This window comes from Pelmatolapia mariae, linkage group LG2 (assembly GCF_036321145.2).
Source record: "Pelmatolapia mariae isolate MD_Pm_ZW linkage group LG2, Pm_UMD_F_2, whole genome shotgun sequence".
Classification (NCBI taxonomy): domain Eukaryota; kingdom Metazoa; phylum Chordata; class Actinopteri; order Cichliformes; family Cichlidae; genus Pelmatolapia; species Pelmatolapia mariae.
In genome coordinates, this window is record NC_086228.1 from 25,493,495 (window position 1) to 25,513,566 (window position 20,072).

General features: G+C 42.2%; 1 pseudogene; it reads right to left on the minus strand.

The window, feature by feature from the left end:
* Positions 1-245: 245 nt before the first annotated feature.
* LOC135933871 (uncharacterized) lies at positions 246-2,613 on the minus strand (annotated as a pseudogene).
* Between the last annotated feature and the right edge of the window lie 17,459 nt (positions 2,614-20,072).

A 20,072-nucleotide genomic window follows, 5' to 3' on the forward strand; every position in this document is an offset into this window, starting at 1 on the left:
AATATGACAAGCAGATATAGCTGCTAAATAAACCTTAATTGTCGAAAATGAAAGGCCCTTATCCAGCAGCTCCTGCAGGAATGTCAAAACATCCACAATACAGCACTGAAATGGGAGAGTGTGGCAGTCCTGGCACCATTGCTCGAAGGCTCGCCATTTTTAAGCGTACAAGCCTCTAGTAGATGAGGCCCTAGCGCTCTGAATTGTCGCTATCACACTAGGTGGCAAACCCTCAGCAATCAAGTTTAACCTCTCAGCAGGTAAGCATGAAGGCACCACAGATCTGGGCGCGGATGAAACACTTCTCCTCCTGCCTGAGAGAGGAGGTCCCTGCGGAGAGGAAGCTGCCAAGGGCTCGCTGCTAGCAGGCTGATTATCTCTGCATACCACGACCTTGTGGGCCACCAAGGGGCCACTAGAATCAGAGAGAGGGAATGCCGACGCACCCTCTCTAGAACTGGAGATATCATTTCCACTGGGGGAAATGCATACAGGAGCACGTCTGGCCATTGGTGCATCGTGGTCAATTATGGAGAAGAACAGGGGGCAGTGAGTTTTTACCCTGGAAGCAAAAAGATCTATTTGCGCCTTGCCAAATAGATCCCAAATCTGAGCCACTATTAAAGGGTGTAACCTCCATTCTCTCACCAGAGGACCCCCCCTGGAGAGAAGGTCCGGCCCCAGGTTCAGGTGGCCCGGGACATGGGTGGCTCTTAGAGACAGAAAGTGAACACTGCACCATAACAGCAGAGAGCGAGACAGCTTCAACAGGGGAAGAGAGCGTGTTCCTCCCTGCCTGTTTATGTAAGACACCACTGTTGAATTGTCCGTCCTGACTAAGACATGCTGGCCCTCCAGGACTGGACGGAAATGCTTTAGAGCTAAGAACACTGCTAACAGCTCTAAGTGGTTGTTGTGCAGGTGGCGCTGGGCTGCGGACCAGATCCCTCTCACTGATGCACCCTCGCACAGCGCTCCCCACCCTCTTAGGAAAGCATCTGTGGACACCACCTTGCGAAACAACACCCTCCCAATCCGAGAGCCCTGATGCAGCAGCCTGGGCTCCCACCAAGGACGGAGAGCTAGTATGCAAGACGCGGTTACCGGCAGCCTCCTCCGGAGGTGACGCGATGCACACAGGCGGTGAGAGAGAGTCCAGCTTTGAAACGCTCTCATTTTTAACAGTCCAAGTGGCACTACGGCGATCATAGATGCCATCATGCCCAACAAGCGTAATATCGTCTGGAAACGCAGTCTGCGTCCCAGCTGAAACTGAGCGAGGCAGCGATGAAACGCAGCCAATCTGCGCTCCAACAAACGTGCGCGGCTGGAAAGCGAGCATATTTCCAAACCGAGGAAAGAAATCTGCTGACTCGGGATTAGCAAGCTCTTTTGAAAGTTCACAGAGAACCCCAGTGTCTGAATGTGTGACAGAACCAGTGACAGCTGTGTCTCCGCCTGCTCTGTGGAGCAAGCTACGAGAGCCCAGTCGTCTAGGTAGGCTAAGATGCGGATGCCTCTCTCTCTGAGGGGCGCTAGCGCTGCCTCGGCACATTTCGTAAAGGTGCGAGGAGCGAGCGACAGCCCGAACGGCAGCACTAGGTATTCGTAGGCTACGCCCTCGAATGCAAACCTCAGAAACTGCCTGTGTTTCGGGTGTATAGCCACATGAAAATAAGCATCTGTTAGATCGATTGTTGCAAACCAATCTCCCGGGCCGACTGCATTCAAGAGCTGTCTGAGTGTTAGCATCTTGAACCTGTACGTTCGTAGATACGTGTTCAAGACTTGCAGGTCGAGGATGGGACGAAGCCCTCCCCCTTTTTTCGGAACAACAAAATAACGGCTGTACCAACCTTTGTCTGTCTCCGAAGCGAGGACCACTCGTATCGCTCTTTTCTGCAATAGTGCCTTTATTTCCTCTCTGAGTATCATGGCCGCCTCGGTGTTGACAGTCGTGTTTACGACTCTTTGGAAACAAGGCGGCTTGACCCGGAACTGCAACCGGTAACCCATGGCAACGGTTCGCAGCACCCACGGAGAGGGGGCGCAAGCGCGCCACTGAGGGAAGTGAGCAGCCAGCCGGCTGATCTGCAGCACCGTCGGCGGGGCGTTGTCGCCCCCCAGTGTGTCTGCAGGGAACTGCATCACCTGCCTGACCTGGCTCGTTCTGCCTGCAGACTGAGCATTTGTGATTGTTTGAGAATAAATAACACTCTTTATTGATTGTAACATGGGAACAGGTACATTCATACATTTTGTTGGAGGCACCTTTTCTGGGGCACAACAATGAAAAACAGCGGGAACACTTGATGTGGTCACCTGAACATTTAACACACCTGAACAGGGAGTTACCTGAGGCATTTTGTGTGCAGGGGTTTTGTGCTTGGGAGACAGTGTTAGGAAAGTGCAGCGCCTTCTGGGGCTGAAAACCTGAACAGAACTTAAGCGGCACCTCTTGGGCGGCAACAGAGGGGTAAAAGCAGCGTCTCCCTGCCGCTGGACCCCTTCTCCACTCGAAACCTCAGCTAGGAGGGCTGAGGCTTCTTCCTCCTGGGCGTCGGGTCCCGCCGGGGGCCCGAGGGTGGGCCTTTGCTCCAGGCCGACTGGCATGGAGCTCGGGCCGGAGGATGTGCTCTCGCTGGCGGCACACCCACTTCAGCAGTGGGCGCCGGTCTCTTGCCAGTCGGCAGAGGAGTGGCGGGCCTGTGAGAGCTAGCTGCGGGCTTGGGCTTGGGTTGACGTCTGGGGATGATGTCGCGCAAAGCTTCCGTCTGCTTCTTCCTCAGATCGAATCTAGCCTGAATGGCTTCAAGTCAATGTCCGAATAACCCAGCCGCAGACACTGGTGCGTCCAGATATACAGCTCTGTCCCTATCCGGGACGTCAGAGAGGGTCAGCCACAGGTGCCTCTGCGCCACTACTGTCGAAGCCATCCCTCTGCCCAGGGAGAGCGCTGCACAGCGAGACGCACGGAGGATGTAATCTGTGGCGACTCTGACCTCGTTAAGAAGAGGTGCCATGTTCCATGTCATCAGGAACCAGTGATCCGAGCTCCGCCAGGCACATTGCCTGGTACGTCTGGAGCATGGTGACGGAGCTCATGGCGCGAGCAGTGCCGGCCTGAGCCCGATAAATCTTCTCCAGCTGCGAAGCAGAGAATCTGCAGTGCTTGGACGGCAGAGTTGCGGTGCCGCCGAAACTATGGTTATGGGACGGGGCCAGATAAGCAGCCAGAGACGGCTCCATAGGGGGTGGGTTAGCTAAGCCAGCCCCCTCGGCACCGTCCAATTCCATGTACTGTCCATAGCCGGGCACAGTGACACGGGTAGACAGAGGTTTGTCCCATGATGCTGTTAGCTCGCAGAGAAAGTCTGGGAACATGGGAAGGCAGTTTTTGGCCGTTGCAGGCTCCGGTGGGAGGAAAAAACAGGGAGAAAAGAGAGGTGTCATCTTGGCCGACCGGCGCAGCAGCGGCGGCACATTGGGCCGACAATGAGCTCTCCTGCTCATCCTCCGACAAACCATGGATGTCCAGGCCGATGTCCAGCACGTCATCGTCTTCCTGGGGAGCGCTGGCGGGCTTCAACCCAGGCTGAAGCCCGTCAGCGCTCCTGCGTGGTTCCGGCTCGTCATCGGCTAACCTGTCAACATATTCCATGTGGTCAGCCCAGCTAATTGCGGGGACATCGACCGGAAAATCCTCGTCTTTGGACTCGGACGAAGCCGGGGCTCCAGACTCGGAAAGGAGAGGGTCATGCCGTGCGATAGCCGAGCGTCCCAGCACTTTTTCCACAAACGTCACCCGTCTTTCCAGGGTCGAGCACCGGAGCTGGCGACAAAACGCACAGGCTTCAGGCTCCGTCAACGCTCTCCTAGCGTGGACGATCCCCAGGCAGACAGGGCAGGCATCGTGCTGGTTGCTGTCGTGCAAAGAGAAACCGCATCCCTGAGGACAGGGGCGAACAGAAGATTTCTGCTTTGCTAGCTTTGGTTTGGAGTCCATTCCAAAACACAAAGCGAAACGCTGCACAGGAAATCTTGAAATTAGCGCTCCGCGGGCAGCCTACGCACCAACTGCGCGGTGGAGGCTAACACCAACAGGGGCAGTTAAGCTAAGTTCAAGTCGGCAGACAACGGAGCCAACTAGCAGCAGCTAGCTAGCCCAACTCAGCAGAGGTGTTCTCAGCGAGGTGAAGAACGTAAGAACTGAGGGATGACTGTGATGACAGTGGCTATATGTGCAGGCGGGGCCGTGCGCGTGTCATCACACGTCATCTGCCTTAAAGGCGTGAATAAAGGTTTCTTCAGCCAGGACACGCGAGGGCGTGATATCCCATACTTATGTGTTGTACCGAGTGAATCGACTGAAAGGGAACATGTCATAATTGTATTTCACTTTGCATCGAATTATTATAGAGACTGTATGAAAGTTCATCTTTTTTAATTAACACACGAAGAAATTAAACTGTTTTATTTAGTGTATTATCTAGGAACATAATCAAGGTGTTGTCATTTTTATTTCAGAAACAAGGAAACCAGGCAGACAACTCAAAAGAAAAAAAGTATTATTATTTTTTTTACCTTAGAATTTTCAGCGGGGTTCAGATCAGACTTCAGACCAACATGGCTCATTATACTGCATAATAACTTCATTCAGTCCCATTATTAATTATGGGGTTAAGTCTGTGAATCAACAATTTGAAATTTTAAGACAGTCAGTTCCCTAAAGTGACTGTCTCAACACTGCACTTGCTTGAGTCTCCTGAAATACATATATCAAATTTGAAGTAGATTGGATGAACAGTTTGCAAAGAACAGCAAAGAATAGACATCAAGAGATTCTCAAATCTATTAGTTAGATGAAAAGATAATTGGTTTACCAAATTGGTTTTGGCCACAAATTTCATGCTTTAAATGTTCCCTTTTAATAAACAGTAATAGCACTCTGACCTTTAAAAGATAGCTTGAACCTATTTTTCGGCTCCTTGAAATAAACAGCAGGCTTTTGGCTGTGCTCATGTTTCCAAGTAATTGTCAGCAAATATTGTCAACTTAATTGTTCTGATAGCCTCTTGCTTTGCTGTTCTTTCACTGGGACTTGCCTGGGCCTTTTCAAATGTATACAGCTGTCTTACAGATGAGGTTTATCCTCTCATATTTGAACATACACAGATAGGAAAAGTAAACACAGACTCCTGAAAGCTGCACATAGTTGTGCTGCTACGACTGGGACACGGAGAACACTAAGCACTGACTTAAATTCAGCATGGCAGACATTTGATTTTTTTTCCTTGCCAAGAAGGAAAGTATAAGTACCATCCCTGGTGATAGCAACGTTTTGTTTGAGGGATCTTTTATCAAAAGTTAATGAACACCTTTCCACCAATCAGAACAGCGTTTTCCGTCAGGCTATGTTATAATGTAAAATATGTTCTACAATTCATGCATATGGACACTGTAATAACTGTAATGAAAATGAAGATAATAGTTCTTTCTGGAATGAAGATGGTCTTCAGATTGCTGCCGGACCAGATCCTATCATCATTAGGAAACCTACCAGAGAGTCAGATCTAGGTATTACAGGAGAAATACATTTAGAGAGACAGAGAAAATGAGAAAGGAAAGATGAGGACGGGAAAAAATAGATATGCAGCTTCGACATTATTGTTAAATACATACAATCACAGCCTGAAAAAATGCCCAAAGACCAGCTGGAGTGGCGGTACTTGACTCACCGCTGTTATTCCCCTCCATCCCTCCAGAATTCACTTTCATACAGGGTGTACCAGTGCATAAAGTCTTCCATGGCTAAGACCTGACAGCTTCAGATGCCAAAAATCCATCTTCCAATGCAATTTAGCACAGAGGTAGCTGGGAAGATGGGGAAATTATACAGGACTTGAGTCAGAGTTTTAAGGTAGCAGTGGAGGCCCACTGACACATTTGAAGTGATGACAGGTTGCAAGAATCTGACAAGTCAAAAGTTAGTGACTCCAAAAATAAAATTTCAGTCGCTTTCTTGAGACCCTTGTGACAGGGCAAGGTATTGATGTGCTGCTGCACTCCTTTTTGTTTTTCATAGGCTCAAGATAACTAGCCTTCTGACCAATTTTCCCATGGATTCTCCTCATTTCTCACCTCAGCTGAGAAAAAATGACAGAGACAGAGTAATGCCAGTTGTTGAAAATTGACTTGGTGGAATGGAATCTTATTGTCAGTACAATATAGTCACTACAGTACAGTGATTTATGAAAAACAAATACATTAGTGTGGAAGCATTTTTCCAGATGACAATTGGTTTTGACTCTTCTCCAGTTCTTGAAGTTTTGCTTTATGTGAGCTTTTGTTTTGTTTGTATGCAATTGCAAAACGGAAGGTGAAATGAATCAAATGTCGCAGTGTATAAAATTGAGAGGAACCAAATGTAAGATGAAAAAGCAAATGGAATCAAAAAGGAAATGAAATGAAATATCACATAAAGTCTAAATTAAGTCGAAAATGTGAAGTAAAAAGCAAAATTCCTGAAAAGCAAGAGGCCAAAGAATCTTTAGAGAAATCAGGGATGCTCATCATAGACATGACATACTGACAGAGGACAAATTAGACCAAAAATACAGTAAAAACTGACTGAGGATGCCTAAAATGTTGGGAACAGGTCACACATTAAAGCTATTGGTAGTTTCAAACAATCTGGAAATCTACTGAAGACAAATAAGATATGAATGGACAAACCTTTACCACACAGAAACATAAAAACAAAAGCATAGGAGCAGGCATTACCAGACAGAGGAGAAGGAACACAAGACATAAAGGCAACTTAAAACAAGGAAGGAAACCCAATAAAACACAAATGAAAGCTCCAGCAACATTTAAACAGTAATGAAAATAAAGAACTCAAAATGTAAAATAAGAATCAGACCTCAAACAATACAAGCTTATTATACCAGGATGAACATGAAACAAAATCACAAAACCAAAACTCGGCATCACAATCATCAAACTTAAGGCACTAGAACAGTAAAAACAAACAGAAATCAAAAATGTATTAATAAACTGTTCCAAAATGCCAAAAGAAGTTATTTATGGATAATACCGAGTGAATATTTGCAGAGTGACATATTTTTTGTAGTTGTCCACTCCCGCAGTGGATTTGAAATGAAAGTGTGGCTGAAGGAGTTTTACCAGACACAGTGCAATAACCATTTCGTCATGGTCCTCTCCTGTCCTCTTAGGTTCTGACCTGCCTTCTTTCTGTTCTCCTTTACCTGCTCTATTTCTCCTCACACTGTCATGTTCGTGTGTGTGTGTGGGCGTGAGTATTAATTCTACTCACCTCTCCCAGAAGTAGGTGTGGCTGTCCCAGTTTCCACCAGTGCACCTGATCCTCATCTGCCATCTCCAGCAGTATATAACCCTGATTCTCCTCTCGTTCCTACTGTAGCTGGGCTGCTCAGCTAGTGAGTGTGGTAGAGTAATTGAGGCCACTTAGTTTGAGGCCTTGTTTGCTTGCTAACCTGTTGACATATGCTCTCTACTTACTTGACCTGTTCTCTTTTGTTGCAGATTCTGTCCTGGTGTGTCTGCCTGTGTTGCTTCTGGAGAAACCTATGTGACCCACTTTTGCTCACAAAGAAATATTCACTTGTGGATTTGGAAAGACCTTACCTGCACCATACCCCATGGAGAAAAAGAGAATCACCAGCCTATGCTAGCAAACTGAAAGAGCAGTGAACGCGTGTCATACAAACCTGTAGTAACTGGACTTTAACCTACAAAAAGGTGATATTCATACAATAGTTTTGAGATCATTAGTAGCATTTCCGAGGCCTGTAAAGCCAAATTGGGACAGATTTATTCTTTACAGAGGTATCTACATGGTCCCTTTATTTACCAAGGTTTAAATTTAATCAGACAAGTAAGTGATAAGCAGTGTTGTTGCTGTCTCTTGTCTGTTTCATTAATAAAGGTTAAGTGTTGAATTTGCATTTGGAACCTGTCCATCGCAGCGCTCAAAGTATAGGATTCTAAATAAGCAAAATGGTGATGCTGCAGACTAACTTGGCCAACGTTAATTGGAGCAAGAACGCTAACATGTCAGAGGAAATGTAGAATGTGTATCAATTTATCACATTGGGCTACACTGATATACTTAAATGCTCTCTATGTTGACAGTAGTCGAGGGAGCCGGGGGTAAACCTGTCACAATTTGCAGTATATTAGTCAAAGTAAACTACTTTAGGCAAATATACTTTTATAGTTAAAGAGCACATACAGCTTGGAGTAAATTTATTTTAATTACACAATATTAGAATATGAAATAACAATATTAGAAATAGTAGAATTTTCCCTAAGTTATTCTGATTTCTTTTTAAACCAGGAGTAGAAACTGTAATAGTAATGTTATATTATGTATACAAGATTGTATACATTTTTGTGAGGTACACAGGATGACTAAAGTCATATTTCTATTATGCGCCTCAGTAGATTTGGTTTCTTTCTGGACAGACTATGATCAGCTGACCAGCGCTGCAGCAGGTTTACTGCTCTTTGTCCTATTATATAGAACTGGATGTTGTATGAGCCACCATAGCAGCTTTCTGACTGCTGGCTTGTATAAAGGTGGAATTTGGCAAGTGCTGCTAAAGAATATGGCTTAAATTTAAACTGATGACTCCTACTAGTCTCTCTAAATGAAGGTTGTCTTGTGTGGTAGCAATACTGAAACATATTGCACTACTTTGGGCAGTTATTTGGGAAATAAAACTATCCAGCCAGTGGCCAAGGGGATATAACAAGGCGTACACAGTATAGCCAGTCAAATATGATTCAACAAAAAAGTGCTTAAAAGTTTTAATGTTTTAAAAGCTTTTCCCCTGAACTTTATACCTTCACTACTACATTTGCTGTTGGAAAAGTCTCCAAAAACTCAATTCAGAATTCTTTGAGTGCCGTTCTGACCATAAATAAAGACATTACACGTGAACTTTAAATTTTAAGTGACTTACCTTTTAAGATAATCTCTTCCTGTTCTCTCCTGTCCAACAGTATGTTATTCTCCTACTATATATATTCTACAAGACCTTTATTCTCCATTTTTTCTAAAAACAAAAACAAAAGAAAGAATAAAAAATTCATTTTTTTTCCCCTCCACAGTTAAAGTAGCTGCATTGCCAATAATTCACGACTGATACATTCATACTTTGTTAAATGTTGCATACATACAAGTTTCAGTAATGCTCCTCATTTCATTTTAGATCTTTTTAAGCTCAGTTTTTTCAAATTTCAATTTTTTTAGCAGATAAGGTAAGAACCTTCGTGAAATGTGAATTCATCTTTTTTTGTTGTAAAAAATATTCTATGTGAATTATTTATTCAGGTAACTAAATATAGCTGGGAATTAATATTTATGTTATTTCTAAAAAGCAACAAAATTCATCCCCAAAGCTGTTGTGAGTCAAAGCAGTTACTGTAAATCAGAGCCAGGTAAACAAATCCCTTTACATAGTACTCGTAACGGCTGAACACAGCACACTCAGTATATCAGTGATGCTGTCCTGTTGTGAAATGATTACACACAACCACTATAAAAAGCATATTCGCATTAACACACATTTCAGCGACCGATGTTTTTCTGTAAAATTTGCAAATTCTCTCTTCAGTGGCTCAATAAAACAAGACAAGTACTGTATAATATGGGTAAAGTGTTAGTGTCCCTCAGAGGAACACGTGACCCAACTGTCAGATGCCGAAATGCCAATGGCTTGATTGACAGTCTCATGTTAAACTGCCTTTTTGAACTCATTAGCACATTAAGGCCTTTGTACATGGAAGAATGCCAGTCACTGTGTACTAATGCTACTTGCATTATTTCAATTTGTCATTCAATAAGCTTGTGGGAATTTGAAAATGAAATGGTAACACATTTTTTAAAAGGTTGTTGTCCATCGATACATCTAGGGCAGACATTTATGAACAAAACAAATTTCAATTTGCACCATTACCACACAGACCATTTAGACTGCAATAGATTGAGATTTGCAATTGTATTGATCACGCATAGATTGATGTCGAGATAAACATGCACAAACACGCACATACACATTCAGTCAAAAGTCAGCGAGGGTTATTTCTTCACAGCAGCCGTAATTCCAGTTTCAATCATAGCAGAGTGCTGAGAGCTCAACATCAGTCAAGTCCACCCACTCCCATTCTCACATCTGTCACATCAAACGATCATGTTGAACTTTAGGGTAAAAAAAAAACTTTCAAGCTTTGCCACTAAAAAGGGGTATGGAACAGGGACATATATAAACATGTGTTTGTGCATTTGGTCACAAAAGGTTAGCTCTGAGACAGATGTGCAAAAATATACTCATACATCCTCAGCGTGCAGTGTTGGTGCTAATACCTCGATACAGCACAGGTTACAAAAATGGTTTGCTTTTAAAAGATGAGTGTTTGCTTTTTCCCTTTTAAGTTGTAACTGTCACCCTAATGCATCTTTCATAAAAGTGATTGACGTATGGTGTTATCATCTTCAGTGGCATTCTAAAGAGGGCTAGTGGCAGTCTCAATGCACTCTTCATTTTTAACTAATAGGGACAGCACATGGCTGGAAGCTGTCGCCTTGTTGGTCTCTATTTGACACTGATGCATTTCTATGCCAACTGAAAATGTCTGTTCCATAGCCAGTCACAGTGCAATGTAATATATGAATCAATTTTAAGAACACATAGTTAAAAAGAAAAAAAAGCTATTGTGGGAAACTATCACAGAAAACAGTAACTAGCTTTCTGTAAGGGTGCTTAAAAAGGTTAGTCCACTGAGTAATAAGAGCATTCCCTCTAGCACAATGAAGCTTTGACAGACACACTTTTCCATCCAGGTTGTAAATAATTACGCTGATGAAGTAAGCAGTAGAGAATGTTATGTCTCATTTGTTTACAATGAGTGAAAAAAGGCAATCATGAAACATGTGACAAACAGGAAACTGTTGGACGGTTCTTTTTTGGTGAATTTTAGGAAAGTGATTTTCAAATTGAGGGTTTATTGTATCATTTCTTTTAGCTCACTTTAACAATATACTATATTTGTGTTTCCACTTTATCTTCATGAGATGAATGAGAATGAGAACAGCCTAATATGTACACAGACTAATAAAAGAAGCTCAAAGTAGGTAATGGGTGGCAACAAATGTTGATTGTGTCTCAGTTTTGAGACTAGCGTTGAAAACACGCTCAACATAGTTTTTTTGCTTAGAATTTTTTAAAAGTCTGTTTACGTTTTTATCTTGGGGAATTTTAACAGTCAAACACATGATATTGAAAGCATCAGAGGCCACTGTATGTTCCACTGTGAATTTGTTCAGAAAAAAAATCAAACAATCATTCTTTGAAACAATCTTTTTCCCAGTGTTTTGGGGAGTAGACTGACTGTACTGAACCCTCAGCATAGATGAGCATCCGTCTAACCCTCCATTCAAATTCACTGTATGATGCAATTCAATGCAAGTCAATATTTTAAGGGATTTCACTGAAATTACCGTGCATGTCTTACAGGGTCAGCGTACTCCAAAAATCCTGGGCTTTCTCTGGCCGTGTGAACGGCAGTTTTTCTCTTCCAACCTCTGCAATTTGATGATGGAAATATATTTCTCTTTCAGGCTGACATGGAACATCATACAGGTCATATCAGCCTTTTGATCCAGTAGCCATTAATAATGATGGGGTGTGAAAAAAAGTAGACTTGCATATAGTCAGTCCCATTAATAAATGATAGCTCTGATCCAATTAAAAGGCCTTGCAAAGGAGGGTTTTTCAGAGTGTCCTCAGAGAACATTTTTGAAGGCACGCAGGCCGGTAAATAATCAAGCCTGGGGCAATCCCGCCCTCACTACCCAAGAGATGCAGGCTGTGTCAACAGCGTGGCACTGTGCTGTCACCACATATCACTCCTGAGCCTTCTCACAGCCCTCAGCTGTGTGAAAACACCACAGTCCTTATCTTTCCCCTCCTTACCACGGCACCATGTTAGCCGTAGAGCATACACACTTGAGCCAACTATACAGACTCCCTTTTTCTTTTTTTCCGTTTCTTTTTTTTTTCAACACCATATTTGCCTGTTACATTTGACTTCCATTCTGTAGTGTTTGAGCTGTGCAAACAGAATACACAGCTATTATAATTGGTGGATATATCACCATGAATACAATAGATCTTCGCTCACTCTATTACCATTAATACCTTACAAATTTACAGCAGAATTTGTAAATTGAATACTCCAAACAGTTACATTGTTCTGACAGTGTATAGGTTAACATCTTAGTGAGATCGTATAATTATTATTGCACATTATCAGGGAGTACTTTTATTTCTAGAATCGATTACATTTAGTAAACATATCTGACTCGTTTTGCTAATAAATATTTATCATTAGAAATATGAGATTAATATTTTTGTGTTTTTTGCTTGTTATGCATTTGGGTTATGTGCACACACCCACACACACACATACACACTGGTCCTGAAAATATACACAGACGAGAGCCTTTAAATGAAAATTCTTGTGACATATCATCATTAGCGAAACGGACAAGCTCATGGCGTTTAGCTTTGTGCCTGGGGCTTGATGATGCCCTAAAATATGAGCCACAGTGTGCGTGGAGCAGGCTTTGACCTTCTTATACAGATGCGTTAATACTCCAGAACAATATGATGGGACATGGGAACAAAATGATCTTAATTAGAAAAGGAACTCATTCTGTCTAAGACCAGCCCAGTCACCAGTCTACCAGTCCCCTCTCCAGCACCTTATTACAACGTAATGACTTCCAATGAATTAAGCATGTCAGCCTATATTTAAATGCAGAATGCGAGACAATGCCGGATATAATAGACTGGTAGGGACTACTCTATTTGTGCTGAAGTGGGAATTGAAAATTATTAGTTTGAGCATTTTTGTGCATAATGCACTCTCACTGAGTGAAGTGTCGAGCATAAAAAATTGCATTTCTTTATCTATGGCCGCATCATTATCATTTCTTATGTACCAAAACATGAAAATTTATATTTTGAGCAGGGAAGGGCTGCCACTCATGCATCAGTTTGACACTGTCATAAATACAAAGAGTCATCTTGACATTAAAATGAATATAATTTTATTTTGATGTTTGACTCATGAGCAGGGGATTAAACAACCTTCATGATAATCCAGAAAATGAAATTCACCGCAAGCTGCAGATCAGTAAGCTTGTTTTGCAAAGTAAATAATTTTGTTGGACTAGTACATGGAGGACACAATGAACAAAATGTCCAAAATACACTTATTTACAGGCTCATGTCTTTTCTTTTCTTTTTTTTTGCAATTATCCAAAAAATATTCTAGTTGTTTTTACCCCATGAAGTTATCATTAGTAATGGCCCTAACTATAATCTTAACCCTATTTTAACAGAATGTGCATTGTTTGTTTTATAAAATGTATTTTTCCATTCCTGACAATCAAAGGACAACAAAGGGGTAGGGTGTAGGGTGATGACACCAGTGACAGACTGATGATGTTTTTCTCACACTTTACAGGGGAGCCGTGCCCACCCTACCCTGCCCCAGTTTTAAAAGCTTTGTTTTAACCTGCTTATTTATGCCGCAATCCGAAAAGGTCATTGTGCTTTGATTGATCAGGTAGCCCTATGAAACAACCGAGGTTACTTATAGAAGCTGTATCTTACATTAATTGACAATTAGACCATCATGCATTGCAGCCTGTCTATCTGTTGCCAGTAGAAACAGAGCCTTAAGATATTGAGCTAATGTGATTTTCCTTTTACCTTTTGAGAGTGCCCGGTGAGCACAGTAATCCTCAGAGATCACAACCATTCTGTAGCTCATCTCCTTCTCTGCCTGAATACTGGGATTTAAAAAAAATATGATTAAAACCACTACCTCAACTATATTTAAGAGACTTAAATTGCTCACCCTTAACTGTAAATATGTTTCTGATACATTGTGAAGCAGCTTGCTTTTGAAATATTTGAATTCCAGCTATAACTACAATGGGGTTTCTACTGCTTTAAAAAAAATGTGTCTGCTGTAATGTATTTAATTGGTTTGCAATTGGAGCTTTAAATCACAATAAGGAAAGGCCTATAAAATAGCATACTTATGGACACAGAAGAATAGTATGAAACTGCAATGTAACCTCACTGTTCACTTCTCATACTGTAATTGTGTCATACAAGTGAAATGGCCAAAGTGCAACAATCCTTCTCTCTCCATAACAACCCAGATAATATGGTGGCTCATTTAAACTGACATTGTAAATACTTTTATATAGATTTATGCCATATGATGTTGACCTAGCCAAAATGTTTCTACTTTGTCACCATTGCTCTGAAATGGTGATTACAGTAACTCTGAAACTAACTACATTATGTTGCTATCTAATGTTTGCCAATTATGGCTTATCAGTGACCCATTTAAATCAGAAATTCACATGAATCTGCATTTTTGTATGCTGTATCCTGGCAGTAAAGTAGGAAGAACTTTGGTAAAGTCAAATTCTGACTGGCAGTAGTTTGGTAGTAAGAACTATTTACCAGCAGGTTCATGTATCAGGTCAGCATCATCTGATGTTTGGCCTTTGAGTTTACCAAACTAGTCATGTTAACAAAAGGTGCACATATTGTTAAATGCACCTAGTCCTTGTTTAGCGTGCTCCGATTGGTCTTATGTTCAATGATTTATGACTGTCAAAATTACATTCGTGACTTAAGGGCGCAACATTATTCACAAGGTTAGCCACATTAGATTGATCTGGATCTTTGGTTCCTCAAATGTTGGAAATGTTTGAGCATTCTTGTATTTGCACTTGCAGCCAAAAAATAACTTATTTTTCCTTTTTGTGATTTCCATGGCTGAGACATTTTAGAGTTAGAGGAAATGGCTGGAGTGAGTAACTAAAAGTGACAGGCTATGAGGTTGCTATGCACTCTTTAAGGGTATGCCAAAGTAGCTGCTTGGCAGGCATTATGTAAATTTTGTACTTAGTGACATAGATAAGTAACGGAAAAACAAAGAAAGAAAGAAAGAAAGAGAAAGAAAGAAAGAAAGAAAGAAAGAGGGGCATTTCAGACGTTTCAGGAGCAGTCTTCTTTGTTAAGGAGAATATTTTCCTTTTGCAGGGTTTTGGGGTTTTGTAAATGTGTAGAGCTCTCACATGCACTAAAGCTTATATAATACATTAAAGAAAAGGGGAAAATCAAAAAGCCTGGTATGGGCACTTTAAATTTCAGAGAAATTGCACTATATCCTGCAAAGACAGTGTTCTCAGTGTTATATAAGAAAAGGTTAATAATAAAGGTTATATGAGGGCATTTTCTTTATTATTCTTATGTTTGTATTACACTTTAATCATTGTTTCATGTTCAGGATGTGAGTAGTATGTGAGTATAATGAACACATAACCTATAACAGTCAATATAGTTTTGGTTTGATTAATATTACAGTTCACTTACATTTTAAAACTTGAAATTGCAGCTTATTTAATTGAAATGGGTGTCGACACAGCGCTACAGTGGATATCGCTGTCACATCTCAGTAAGAACTTCCCAACCTGCTGGCTGGCTCGGACCATTATGCGTGTTTTACTCTTCCTCCTGCAGGCCAAAAAATATGCTGCTTAGTTACCTAAATTAGCTGTAGGTGTGAATGTGACCATGACTTGTTCTGTGTCACTGTGAATCCTGTGAACTGAAATAATCTCCAGCACTCGTATGACCTGGGCAAAGCTGATGGATTACTGATGCAAATGTAGATGTATGTTGAAGAACATTCTGAGGTCTCCCTACTCTCGCTTATCTACAAACTGAGAACTGCATATATCAGTGACATTTGTTCATATTGGTCTTCCCAGCTAAGTTATAGTCATGGTACCAATGTGTTTAAACCAGTGTAAAACACATTGTATTTCACCTCATAACCCAGGATATTACAAGTATACCTATACAGACGCTGGTCCTAATTCCGAGTAAGATGCTTTCTGCTTATGTCTTATTTTCCCCAAACAGTAATTGACATATCCCTAAAGTGCAAACAGCGCATTAACTCAGGGACAAAAATAAATGTGAATGTTATGCATTTATTGATGAATAATCATCAAGCTGAAGTTCATTAGATGCTGCTTTATGTTTCTGTTTTAATTATTGGCCCTGGAAGATGTAACATGATAGGATCTTTAATCACCAGAGACAGAGGCTTGCTTCCAAAGGACACCTTGCTGACATGCTGAGCAGGGAATGTGTCTACAAAGCAGATTCACTGATCTCTATGAGTACATGTGTCATATCACCTTGATAATTAACAAAGGGATGTGTCAATTACCGCAGTGTTATCAGGAAAGCTATGCCAGCAGGTGAGTTATAGGGGTGCAGATTTCATTCCATTCCCAGTCATCGCTGCTGCTTGTCAGATGTATACTCATCTCACTATAAAGGTGGAGCGAGGCCACCATTAGCAGCACCGTTCCCACAGCACATATTCAAACGAGGGCAAATTGGACTCAGCTCAGCAGAGCAAAGAGGGCACAGAGAACCCTCAATGCCTTGTTGTGCACATTTGTACTTTGTGTCTTCTGTTCCCAGAGAGATAATCTGCTAGTGAGCATTGTATGACTCAACTAAAACTAGAGGTATATGTCAGGACGTCTAAATCTTTTTTTTTTTTCAACACTGTTTTTATGTGCATTTATAGTAGTGACAATAAAATATGGAAGCACGCACTCATGTTTTGAAGCATTTGTACCCATTTGCAGGTACATCATTTGGACAACTAGAAACAAGCTGTTCTCCTTGGCCTTTCCTCCAGGTTAGCTGAAGAACAAAAATGCATAGTTGGTGCCCCTGCAGTATAGTATGGATCACTACCACAAACTGGGGGGTCGGCCATTGTGAAATGTACTCCAGTGCTTACCAGCCAATGACGATATTTATCTCACTATGATCCAACTGTGTACTTGCAGACTAGGAAAGAAACACTGATGTAAGAAATCCACTCTGAAAAATTTAGTAAATATTCAATAATTAGATTCATGTTTTAATATTTGTGGGTTACCTTCTAATCTCCCTCTCATTTGCTGTGATTGAAATACATTTCTCACCTAAACACAACACAAAACCAATGCAGCTGTTGGCCAGCAATGTTTATCAGCACATAATATTGCATGCAACAAGCAATGGATGCTATATAATCTGTTGAACTGGCCACTTCTTTAGGCAGTCAGTTACACAGAGTCTCTTCCTGAGCAGATTTACCACAATCTCACCATCCAAGCAGTTTTCATCCAGTAAATGAAAGAGCAACACATTATTGACCTTTTACCTCAAGTCAAGGCTGACCTCATCTGTGGCTCATATAATCTGTATGATCTGTGTATACTGGGTGCCAGACTAACTTCCTTCCCTTCTCGCTGAAGTATCTGTTGGTTACAGAGGGCAGATATCAGGCATTATTTATTCTTCTGCAAGTCCTGATGCTTCATTATGGTGTTAGTAGATTATCTCTGCAGACATGTGATGTCACACTGCTCAAAGTGGAGGTGGAACAGTCTGAGACCTATTGCCTCTCATCTGTAATGTAGAAGGACTGTGCTTAGCGAGACATTTGCTCTATTTTAAGATGCATTGTCGTTGACAGTGAAACTGTATTCTTGTAATAATCACCAGTTGGTGAAACTATCATGTTCACCAAAACTCTATGAGGCTGTAATTTTTAGTTAACAAATTGAAAAAAGGAATTTCAGAAACAATGGCTAATAGGTCATTGCTATACTGCACTACAGCCAATTAAGTGAAAGTCATATAATGTTTCATTCTTGTTATGTGGTCACGGTGTGGTAACAAAGCTAATGCCATGCATTAAGTCAGTGCTTCACTTCTTGGTTAGAAAGTTGACCTGTATGATATTAACTAAAGCTCAGATGTCTTGTGAAATTACATTAAATGCTACTAAATTACAAAGTCTTAAAATAAATTAATAACATAAACATAATCACGAATCTTTACAAAATCAGAAAGGTGATTTTTGTAACTTTGAATGTGGCATGGTTGTTGGTGCCAGGTCTGAGTATATCAGAAACTGGTGATCTACTGGGATTTTCCTGTGCAACCATCTCTAGGGTATACAGAGAATATTTGAAAAACAAAAACAAAAGTAAAAAAAAAGAAGAAAACATCCAGTGAGCGGCAGTTCTTTGTGCTGTTTTGATGTCAAAGGTCAGAGGAGAATGACAACACTGCTTGAAGCTGGTAGAAAAACAATAGTAACTCAAATAACCACTCATACAGCAACAACCAAGGTATGCAGAAGAACATCTCTGAACTTGTGACATATCTAATTTTGAAGCTGATGAGCTACACTAGTAGAAGACCACACCAGCTGCCACTCCTGTCTGTTAAGAAGAGGAAATAGAAGCTTCAGTGGCATGGGCTTCAGCAGAAGATTGAAAAGCATTGCCCAATATAATGGGCCTCATGGACATTCATGGTAGGATCAGACTTTGACGGAAACAACACGAAAGCATGGATCTTTGTATCAACAGTTCATGCAGCAGGTGCAGGTGCTGTAATGGAGTGGGAGATATGTTCTTGACTAACACTTGGCCCCTTAGTATCAAGTGAACATTGTTTAAAATGCTCTAGCCTTTAGTTTTGTAGAGTACCGTATCTGTGAGTACCCATCTTGTAAAGGGCTGCTTCTAGCAGGATGAGACACCATGTCACAAAGCTCTCATCATCTCAAACTGGATTCTTGAACATGACCCATTCTTCATGTTCAAATGCCCCCCACAGTCATCGGATCTCAGTCCAATTGAGCACCTTTGGGATGCACATCTGCACATTTGATGTGACAAGAGAGTCACATCAAATGTGCAGATGTGCAGCATCTGATGTGTAGCCAACAAATCTGAGTCACGTCAGATTTGTTGGCTACACATGGATTTGGAACCAACAAATATTTAACAAAAACCAGACCAAATACAGAAGCCGTGTATGAAACATTGCGTACAGTCTTAGTGTTTCCATCGAAATTAAGAATGTAAATAGCAGACAGGTGCACTTCATCAAATGCACTTGATTAATTGAGCTTCAGCAAGTGTGACCACCTCTATAGAGTTAAGTTTTGTTTAGTGGTCTCAACATTCACATCTGCTTTAGGACAATGTCAAGGAGGAATGGTATCAGGAAGGCTTCTAAGGATATTTCCAAACAGTTTAAAGTCCATTATACATGTCTTGTTAGCCGGGGATCAGTCCGCCAGGACCTCCGCTCCTGGCCGCCGCCCGGCTCACATTGCAATCGACCCCTATGGTGCCTCCTGCGGGTGGTGGGCCTGCAGGAAGATGGGGTCATGTCTCTTTTTCGGGCTGTGCCTGGCCAGGCCCCATGAACTAAGGCCCAGCCACCAGACGCTCGCCCTTGGGCACCCTCCCCGGGCCTGGCTCCAGGGCGGGGCCCCGGTAACCCTATCCCAGGCAGGGTGAACTGTTCCCTTGATGGTCTTTTAATAGGGGTCTTCTGAATCGCTCATTGTCTGGTCCCTCACCCAGGACCAATTTGCCATGGGAGACCCTACCAGGGGGCAAAAGCCCCCAGACAACATAGCCCCTGGGATCCCTGGGACACACAAACCCCTCCACCTCGATAAGGTAGCGATTCGCGGAGGAGAGGAGGCAGGGAGGAGGCCCCGGGGCAGACCCAGGACATGCTGGAGAAATTATATCTCTCTGCTGGCCTGGGAACGCCTTGGTGTTCTCCCAGACAAGCTGGAGGAGGTGGCTGGGGAGAGGGAGGTCTGGGCTTCTCTCCTTGGGCTGCTGCCCCCGCAACCTGGCCTCGGATAAGCAGAAGAAAATAGATGGATGGATTAAAGTCCATTATTCTACATTAAGAAATAATATTCACAAGTAGAGAACTTTCAAACCACTTGCCAGTCTTGCCAGGAGTGGACAGACCACCAAATGCACCCCAAGGTCAGACCTTGACCTGCAGAGTCTGAGACATAGCTCTGGGGTGTTTTTG